Below are 11,059 nucleotides of genomic sequence, written 5' to 3' on the forward strand. Positions count from 1 at the left end.
TCAGAAGAGATCCAAGTATGAATAGCTTCTTTTCCAAGATAACTACCCAATTGGATAAAGATTGAAAGCTTTCTAGTAAAATCAAGAGAAAAGATAGAAGAAGAGTAATGAAAACTAGTATTGATCCATCAAATTACAACAGAGCTCCCTAACCCAATGAAAGGGGTTTAGTTGTTCATAGCTCTGGAAATAGAAAACAAAGATGGAGAATACATCATGAAAATTTGAACTAGAAGTGCAGAGAAAGTAAATTATACAGAGAGTAGTTCCCAATTCCAATCCCCCAAAAAGCTTTTTTTCTAATTCAAAACTACCCCTATATATACTACTCTTCTGATCTTCTAGTTGGTTCTTCAAGTCTTGGATATGGGCCTTTGGATCTTGAGTTTGAAGCAGTTATCTTCTGCAGTGGGCTTAGCTTTACTTGCAGAGAGAAAGTGTGAAGTAGGCAGGGTGTTTAGCTCAAGACGTTAGTGGCGTTAACGTTACGTGAGAGTGTGGGTTCGAGAACGTTAGTGACAATCACCTTTTTCACTAACGTTCCTCACCCAGGGATGGTCCACGTTAACTTCAACATTAGTGGAACTAACGTGACCACTAACGTTGCCTCTTGGTCCTTCGCACACGTTATTGGGACTCACCTTTCCCAATAACGTTGAGAGTCTTCCCTTCCCCCTACGTTAGAGTCCACGTTAACTAGGTTAACGTGGCTCTTAACGTAAGCTTGCCAATCCTTCGAGAACGTTAGTGACACTTACCTTTGTCACTAACGTTCCAATGTGCCCCTACTTCCCACGTTAGAGTCCACGTTAACTAGGTTAACGTGGCTTCTAACGTAGCAATGATAGCCATTTCCAACGTTAGTGACAAAGGTGAGTGTCACTAATGTTGGCTCATCATTCCCTTATCCACGTTAGCTTCCACGTTAACTAAGTTAATGTAGGAGTTAACGTTGCTCACATTGGCTCATTCCAACGTTAGTGAGAAAGGTGAGTGTCACTAACGTTGGCGATTTTTGCTCCCTCCACGTTAGCTTCCACGTTAACTAAGTTAACGTGGGAGTTAACGTGGCTCATTGTGGCTTAGCTCAACGTTAGTGACAAAGGTAAGTGTCACTAACGTTGGCTTCTCTTTTGCTTCTCAACGTTAGAGTCCACGTTAACTGAGTTAACATGGCTCTTAACGTGGCCAATTGTGAGCTTGGTCCAACGTTAGTGACAAAGGTAAGTGTCACTAACGTTGGCTTCATTTCTTTCTTCCATGTTAGAGTTCACATTAACTTAGTTAACGTGACTCTTAACGTGGGCTATTATGGCTTCGAGGGCGTTATTGTCGATTACTTTTCTCATTAACTTTGCAAGTTAGCTCCCATTTCACGTTAGAGGTCACGTTAGTTAGACTAACGTGGCTGCTAACGTGGTTCTTCCTTGCTTCCTTTGTCCTGAAATCAAGTAATAAAGTGCATCAAAGCTCTAGTCCCAGTCATGGGAAATGCATCATCCAATTTGTCATTAAATTCATGCAAAATCCTCATGAAATCATGTAAAGTGCACAATGTATGGTTGAATCAAGATGTAAGTGAAATTCTACCCAAAACTTGCTTATTCCCTAAGAAAATGCATGAAACTACCCTAAAAACAATAGAGAAAAGGTCAGTGAAACTGGCCAAAATGCCCTGGCATCAAGAACCCTATGGATACACCTATAATCCTTCATGGAGAAATCATCCAAATCTCTCATGGAAGGATCAACAGAGACTTCAACAAGGTTTCAACAACAGTAATGGTGGAAGAAATTGGTTTAGCAATGGCAAGCCTTTTCCATCATCTTCTCAGCAACAGACAGAGATTTCTAAGCAAAGCCACTCTAACTTAGCAACCATTGTCTCTGATCTAATCAAAACCACTCAAAGTTTCATGACTGAAACAAGGTCCTCCATTACAAATTTGGAGGCACAAGTGGGTCAGTTGAGTAAGAAAATTACTGAACTCCCTCCTAGTACTCTCCCAAGCAATACAGAAGAGAATCCAAAGAGAGAGTGCAAGGCCATAAACACGTCTCACATGGCCGAACCTGGAGAGGAGGAAGAGGCAGTGATCTCCACTGAGGAAGATCTCAATGGATGTCCACTGACCTCCATGGAGTTCCCTGATGAGGAACCATGGGAATCTGAGGCTCACACAGAGACCATGGAGATTCTATTGAATTTACTTCTTCCATTCATGAGCTCTGATGAGTATTCTTCCTCTGAAGAAGATGAAGATGTTACTGAAGAGCAAGTTGCTAAGTACCTTGGAGCACTCATGAAGCTAAATGCCAAGTTGTTTGGTAATGAGACTTGGGAGGATGAACCTCCATTGCTCATCAAAGAACTGGATGACTTGACTAGGCAGAGATTACCTCTGAAGAGACAAGATCCTGAAAAGTTCTTAATACCTTGTACCATAGGCACCATGACCTTTGAGAAGGCTCTGTGTGACCTAGGGTCAAGCATAAACCTCATGCCTCTCTCTGTAATGGAGAAGCTAGGATCATTGAGGTACAAGCTGGAAGAATCTCACTAGAGATGGCAGAGAATTCAAAGAAACAGGCTTATGGACTTGTAGAGGATGTCTTGGTAAAGGTTGAAGACCATTACATCCCTGCTGATTTCATAATCCTAGAGACTAGGAAGTGTATGGATGAATCCATCATCCTTGGCAGACCCTTCCTAGCCATAGCAAAAGCTGTGATTGATGTTGGCAGAGGAGAATTGATCATTCAAGTGAATGGAGACTCCCTTGTGTTTAAAGCTCAATGATATCCCTCTGTCACCATGGAGAGGAAGCATGAAGAGCTTCTCTCAATACAGAGTCAAACAGAGCCCCCACAGTCAAACTTTAAGTTTGGTGTTAGGAGGCCACAACCAAACTTTAAATTTGGTGTTGAACCCCCACATTCAAACTTTAAGTTTGGTGTTGGGAGGTTCCAACATTGCTCTAAACATTTGTGAGGCTCCATGAGAGCCACTGTCAAGCTATTGACATTAAAGAAGCGCTTGTTGGGAGGCAACCTAATCTTTAACTATCTATATTAAATTTCTATTTTCTTTTGTTATTTTATGTTTTCTGTAGGTTGATGATCATGTGAAGTCACAAAAATAATTGAAAAAGCAAAACCAGAAGGAAAAACAGAATGAAAAACAGAACACCCTGGAGGAGAAACTTACTGGCGTTTAAACGCCAGTAAGGGTAGCAGAATGGGCGTTAAATGCCCAGTCTGGCACTATTCTTGGCGTTTAACGTCAGGAATGGGCACCAGACTAGCGTTTAACGCCAGGAATGGGCAAGAAGCTGGCGTTAAACGCCAGAAATGGGCAGCAACCTGGCGTTTAATGCCAGGATTGGCAGCAAGGGGCGTTTTGCATGCCACATGGTGCAGGAATGAGATATCCTAGACACCTCAGGATCTGTGGACCCCACAGGATCCCCACCTACCTCATCTCTCTCTCTCTCTTCTTCACCCATTCACCAATCACCTCAATACATCTTTCCCAAAAAATCCCCTCACCTATTAAATCCAAACAAAAACCCCTCACCTATCAAATCCCACCATTCTCTTCACCACTCACATCCATCCTTCATAAAACCCCACCTACCTCACCATTCAAATTCAAACCACTTTCCCACCCAAACCCACCCATAATGGCCGAACCATATCCCCTTCTCCACTCCTATATAAACCCATCTTCACTCTTTTATTTTCACACAACATACACACTACCTATATCCCTTGGCCGAAACACGAAGCCCCCTCCATCTCCTCTATTTCTTCTTCTTCTACTCTCTTCTTTCTTCTTTTGCTCGAGGACGAGCAACCTTCTAAGTTTGGTGTGGTAAAAGCTAAAGCTTTTTTGTTTTTCCATAACCATTTATGGCACCTAAGGCTGGAGAAACCTCTAGAAAGAGGAAAGGGAACGCAAAAGCTTCAACCTCTGAGTCATGGGAGATGGAGAAATTCCTCTCAAGGGTGCATCATGACCACTTCTATGAAGTTGTGGACAAGAAGAAAGTGATCCCCGAGGTCCCTTTTAAGCTCAAAAAGGGCGACTATCTGGAGATCCGACATGAGATCCGAAGAAGAGGTTGGAAAGTTCTCACCAATCCCATTCAACAAATCAGAATCTTAATGGTTCAAGAGTTCTATGCCAATGCATGGATCACCAAGAACCATGATCAAAGTGTGAACCCGGACCCCAAGAATTGGCTTACAATGGTCCGAGGGAAATACTTAGACTTTAGTCCAGAAAATATAAGGTTGGCATTCAATTTGCCTATAATGCAAGGAGATGCACACCCATACACTAGAAGGGTCAACTTTGATCAAAGGTTGGACCAAGTCCTCATGGACATCTATGAAGAGGGAGCTCAATGGAAGAGAAATTCAAGAGGGAAGCCGATTCAACTAAGAAGGCATGACCTCAAGCCTATGGCTAGGGGATGGTTGGAGTTCATCTAATGCTCAATCATTCCCACTAGCAACCGATCTGAAGTTACTATAGACCGGGCTATCATGATTCATAGCATCATGATTGGAGAGGAAGTAGAAGTTCATGAGGTTATATCCCAAGAACTCTACAAATTGGCAGACAAGTCCTCTACTGTGGTAAGGTTAGCCTTCCCTCATCTCATTTGTCACCTCTTCAATTCAGCTGGAATTATCATAGAGGAAGACATCCTCATTGATGAGGACAAGCCCATTACTAAGAAAAGGATGGAGCAAACAAGAGATCCCACTCATGGACAAGAGCATGAGGAAACTCCTCATCATGAAATCCCTGAGATGCCTCAAGGGATGCATTTTCCTCCATAAAACTATTGAGAGCAAATCAACACCTCCCTAGGAGAATTAAGTTCCAACATGGGACAACTAAGGGTGGAGCACCAAGAGCATTCCATCCTCCTCCATGAAATAAGAGAAGACCAAAGAACCATGAGAGAGGAACAACAAAGGCAAGAAAGAGACATTGGGGAGCTAAAGCACTCCATAAGATCTTCAAGAGGAAGAACTAGCCGCCATTACTAAGGTGGACCCGTTCTTTAATTTCCTTGTTCTTTATTTTCTGTTTTTCAAATTTTTATGCTTTATGTTTATTTATGTTTGTGTCTTTATTACATGATCATTAGTGTCTAAGTGTCTATGCCTTGAAGCTATGAAAATGAATCCATCACCTTTCTTAAATGAAAGATATTTTTAATTGAAAAAGAAAAAGAAGTGCATGAATTTCAAATTTTAAAACAGTTTAATTATTTTGATGTGGTGGCAATACTATTGTTTTTCTGAATGAATGCTTGAATAGTGCATATTTTTGAATTTGATTGTTTATGAATGTTAAAATTATTGGCTCTTGAAAGAATGATGGGAAAAGGAGAAATGTTATCTGATGATCTGAAAAATAAAAAAATTGATTCTTGAAGCAAGAAAAAGCAGTAAAAAGCTTGCAGAAAAAAAGAGGCAAAAAGAAAAAAAAAAGAGAAAAGAAAAAGAAAGAAAAAGAAAAGCAAGCAGAAAAAGCCAATACCCCTTTAAACCAAAAGGCAAGGGTGATAAAAAGGATCCAAGGCTTTGAGCATCAGTGGATAGGAGGGTCCACAGGAATAAAATCCTGGCCTAAGCGGCTAAACCAAGCTGTCCCTAACCATGTGCTTGTGGCGTGAAGGTGCCAAGTGAAAACTTGAGACTGAGCAGTTAAAGTCGTGGTCCAAAAGCAAAAAGAGTGTGCTTAAGAGCTCTGGACACCTCTAATTGGGGACTCTAGCAAAGCTGAGTCACAATCTGAAAAGGTTCACCCAGTTATGTGTCTCTGGCATTTATGTATCCGGTGGTAATACTGGAAAACAAAATGCTTAGGGTCACGGCCAAGACTCATAAAGTAGCTGTGTTCAAGAATCAACACACTTAACTAGGAGAATCACTAACACTATGTGAATTCTGAGTTCCTATAGAAGCCAATCATTCTGAACTTCAAAGGATAAAGTGAGATGCCAAAACTATTCAGAAGCAAAAAGCTAAAAGCCCCGCTCATCTAATTAGTACTGATCTTCATAGATGTTTTTGGAATTCATCGTATATTCTCTTCTTTTTATCCTATTTGATTTTCAGTTGCTTGGGGACAAGCAACAATTTAAGTTTGGTGTTGTGATGAGCGGATAATTTATACGCTTTTTGGCATTGTTTTTAGTATGTTTTTAGTATATTTTAATTAGTTTTTATTATATTTTTATTAGAAGAATATTTCTGCATTAATTACTGATTTCTTGTGTCTTCTCAGCACAATTGCTTTCTTGTGTCTTCTCAGCACACTTAGTAGTTGCTCCTCCTGTTGGGAAGTGAGTTCCCTTACAATGATAACTGGAAGCTTCTGATTATCCTCAAGGTAAGCATACTTGAGGTGGGGTGGAAGGGGCTTCAATTCCAATATCTGCTCATGGCTGGGCTCCGGATCATCTGGAGCTAGTGACAATAGCAAAGTGTCCTCATTGTGTTCAGAGGGTGTCTCCACACTTGGACCTTGCTCCATGTGCCTCTCTTCTACTTCTTCTTGGTGAACTGCAGCTATAGTTTCATTAATGATGTCGCACTGGAAGATGGAATGATCTTCCGGAATGTGCTTCATGGCTTCATTCAAATTGAAACTCACTACCCTGCCATCTATCTCAAAGGAGTAAGTTCCTGAGAAGGCATTGATGAGCGGATAATTTATACACTTTTTGGCATTGTTTCTAGTATGTTTTTAGTATATTTTAATTAGTTTTTATTATATTTTTATTAGTTTTTAAATAAAAATTACTCTTCTGGACTTTACTATGAGTTTGTGTGTTTTTCTGTGATTTCAGGTGTTTTCTGGCTGAAATTGAGGGACCTGAGCAAAAATCTGATTCAGAGACTGAAAAAGGACTGCAGATGCTGTTGGATTCTGACCTCCCTTCACTCGAAGTGGATTTTCTGGAGTTACAGAAGCTCAATTGGCGCTCTCTCAATTGCGTTGGAAAGTAGACATCCTGGGCTTTCCAGCAATATATAATAGTCCATACTTTGCCTGAGATTTGATGGCCCAAACAGGCGTTCCAAGTCAGCTCAAGAATTCTGGCGTTTAACGCCGGAACTGGCACACAAGCTGGAGTTAAACGCCCAAACTGGCACAAAAGTTGGCGTTTAACTCCAAGAAAAGTCTCTATACATGGAAGCTTCAATGCTCAGTCCAAGCACACACCAAGTGGGCCTAGAAGAATATTTCTGCATTAATTACTGATTTCTGTAAACCCTAGGCTACTAGTTCTCTATAAATAGGACCTTATACTATTGTATTTTTAATCAATCTTTGGACATTTAGTCCCTAGACCTTGGAGGCTGGCCATTCGGCCATGCTTACACCATTATCACTTTTGTATTTTCAACGGTGGAGTTTCTACACACCATAGATTAAGGTGTGGAGCTCTGTTGTTCTTCATGAATTAATACAAGTACTATTGTTTTTCTATTCAACTCAAGTCTATTTCTTCTCCAAGATATTCATTCGCACCCAAGAACATGATGAATGTGATGATTATGTGACACTCATCACCATTCTCACCTATAAACGCGTGACTGACAACCACTTCCATTCTACATGCAAACAAGATTGAATGTGTATCTCTTGGGTTTCTAATCTAAGATTGGAACCTTCGTGGTATAGGCTAAAATTATTGGCGGTCATTCTTGAGATTCGGAAAGTCTAAACCTTGTCTGTGGTATTCCGAGTAGGATCTGGGAAGGGATGACTGTGACGAGCTTCAAACTCGTGTTTGTTGGGCGTGTGACAGATGCAAAAGGATCAATGTATCATATTCCAACATGATCGAGAACCGACAGATGATTAGTCGTGCAGTGATAGCGCATTTGGAACGTTTTCACTGAGAGGATGGGAAGTAGCCATTGACAACGGTGATGCCCAACATAAAGCTTGCCATGGAAAGGAGTATGAATGATTGGAAGAAGGCAATAGGAAAGCAGAGGTTCAGGAGGAACAGAGCATCTTTATACGCTTATCTAAAATTCCAACCAAAGAATTACATAAGTATCTCTATCTTTATTTTATGTTTTATTTATCTTTTAATTATCAATTCTCCATCACCATCTGAATTCGCCTGACTGAGATTTACAAGGTGACCATAGCTTGCTTAAAGCCGACAGTCTCCGTGGGATCGACCCTTACTCACGTAAGGTATTACTTGGACAACCCAGTGCACTTGCTGGTTAGTTGTGCGGAATTGTGACAAAGTGTGATTCACACTTAAGAGCTCCAAGTCCTTTGACGCCATTATTGATGATCAAAATTTCGTGCACCAGGCATCCAGCTTGAACTTTGAAGTCTTCAGAAATGGCCTTCCAAGCAGGATTGATGATGGTCTTCCTGAGTCATTAGGGGGCATTTCCAAGATATAGAAGTCAATGGGAAATGTGAGCCCCTTAATGCTTACCAGCACGTCTTCAGCAATTCCAACCACAGTGATGATGCTTTTATCTGCTAAAACAAATCGAGCTGCCAACCTTTTTAAGGGAGGGAGCCTCAAAGTATCATATATAGACAATGGCATAATACTCACGCATGCTCCTAAATCATACATGCAGTCAGAAAATATTACACCCCCAATGGTACAGTTAACCATGGATGGACCTGGATCACTATATTTTTCAGGTATACCTCCCATTAAAGTAGATATAGAACTACCTAAAGGAATAGTTTCTAATTCATTAATTTTATCTTTATGCATGCATAAATCTTTCAGAAACTTTGCATATTTAGGTACTTGTTGAATAACATAAAAAAGGGGAACAGTTACCTCAACCTTTTTGAAGATTTCTACTATTTTGGGATCAAGTTCCATCTGCCTCCTGGACTTTCGTGCAAGGTGTGGAAATGGAATAGGAATGGCACCACTTACAGCTTCTGTGTCTTTTGGTGCTCCATTCCTTGGCTGTGCTACTTCTTCTTCAACCATGTCTTGTACTTCCTCTTCCTCTTCAGCATCTTCCACTTCAACTATGTCTCCAACTGGGGTATGTTCTTGTGGGCTTGGCTCTTCCTGATTCCTCTCTTGCAGTGTAGTTCTGGACCTCAAAGTGATGGCATTGATGCCACCCTTGGGGTTGGGTAAGGATTGAGAAAGAATTTCATTGGAGCTTGAAGGATGATTATTAGAAGTATTCATTGATCCAATATGTGAGGCAAGAGCTTGTACAACAGAGGTCAGACCGTTCAAGGTGGAGATAAGTGTGTTCTCCATGGCCTTTTGTCTGTGCTCAATAGACTGAAGCATTTCGTCATGAGAAGAAGGAGAAGGGTAAGTGATCTGAGGGGCCTGCTGTTGGTTGTTCTGAGGTGCTTGGGACTGCCTTAAGTGAGGTGATTTGTAGGGCTGGTTTTGGTTCTGCTGTCTATTGTTGTTATTCCACCTAAGATTTCCATTGTTATCTCTGTCTCATCTGTTGTAGTTGACCCTCCAACCTTGGTTGGAATTATCCTTCCATCCCTGGTTGGAATGGTCTCTCCATCCTTGGTTGGACTTGTCTTGCCAACCTTGGTTGTAATTTCCACCTTGGTTGTAATTGCCGCCTTATTGATTGTACCCTTGATTCGGGCGGTCATAGAAATTGTGAGTAGCTGCCAAGGTGTTATCTTCCTGTTGGAGCTGTGGACATTTGTCAGTGTAATGAGTGTAATCAGCACATATTCTGTATACTCTTTGAGGAATCAACTGTTGACTTTGTTGTGGTGGGGGAGGCTGAGGTTGTTGTTGATTTAGCTACATCTGCTTCAGAAGGTTGGTCATCTCACATATAGCCTGTGTGAAAGCAGTAGTCTCACTACTAGAGGAAACCTCTGCAATAGCCTTGGAGTGGTTGTTCCTGTACCTGTGATTCCGAGTGGACTCGGCTAGGTCGCTGATCAGTTGCCACGCTTCATCTGCGGTCTTATACTTTTTCAGGGAACCATTACTTGCACCATCTAATGTAGTCTTATCCCGAGGCTTCATGCCTTGAGTGAAGTAGCTGATCAATACTAACTTGTCAATCATGTGATGGGGGCATGCGTCCAGAAGATTCTTGAAGCGGTCCCAGTACTCATAAAGAGTCTCCGATTCGCCTTGAATAATGCAAGAGATCTCTTTCCTTAGTCTATTTGTAACTTCAGCTGGAAAGTATTTTTCTAGGAATTCTCTCCTGAGCGTATCCCAGTTAGTAACGGTTGCTTCAGGTTGAGTGTTGTACCACTCCCTCGCCTTTCCCTCAAGAGAAAACGGGAAGGCGGTTAGCAAAATAGAAGTTTCATCTGCACCATGACACCTAACAGTAGAACAGGCTGTCTGAAAATCCCGTAGGTGCTTGATAGGCTCTTGAGCAGGTAAGCCATGAAACTTGGGCATCAAGTTGATTAACACAGTCTTCAGTTTAAAATCTGCACTCATATTTGGATGACGCACTTGATACGGTTGCAGAGTAAAGTCTGGGGCTCCTGCCTCCTGGAGAGTGATCCTCCTAGGTGCCGCCATGTTACCTGTGCCTAAATCAACCGAATTAGTAGTAGAGGAACTTGTTTCTTCCTCGAATGCCGTTTCAGATTCGCCTTCAGAAGAGACTGGTGAATTGATAACAACCACTTCACCACCCTCAGAGGCTAATCGACGCCAAGCTCGCCTAATACGTGAAAGAGTTCTTTCAATTTCAGGATTAAATGCGGCTAAGCTCGGATCAGGCAGTGAACGCATCATTCAATGAAAGAAACATACAGCTCATGAAAATAAAATAAAATAAAATATGCAAAAATTAAAAATATGTACACTAACTAATAATTTAGCACGCTATTGCAACTTGATGCCAAGGCATCATAGGCTAGTTTCACTAGCATTTTTCTGTTAGTTTTAGTTGTTTTATGCATTTTCTTGAGCTTAAAGTAACCAAAAATGGTTAAAAGAAGAACAAAGCAATGAACCATCCAAACAACATGATTTTGATGCATATTCCATGAGTTTTAGTTATA

Source organism: Arachis hypogaea, chromosome 16 (assembly GCF_003086295.3).
Source record: "Arachis hypogaea cultivar Tifrunner chromosome 16, arahy.Tifrunner.gnm2.J5K5, whole genome shotgun sequence".
In the NCBI taxonomy this organism is placed as follows: domain Eukaryota; kingdom Viridiplantae; phylum Streptophyta; class Magnoliopsida; order Fabales; family Fabaceae; genus Arachis; species Arachis hypogaea.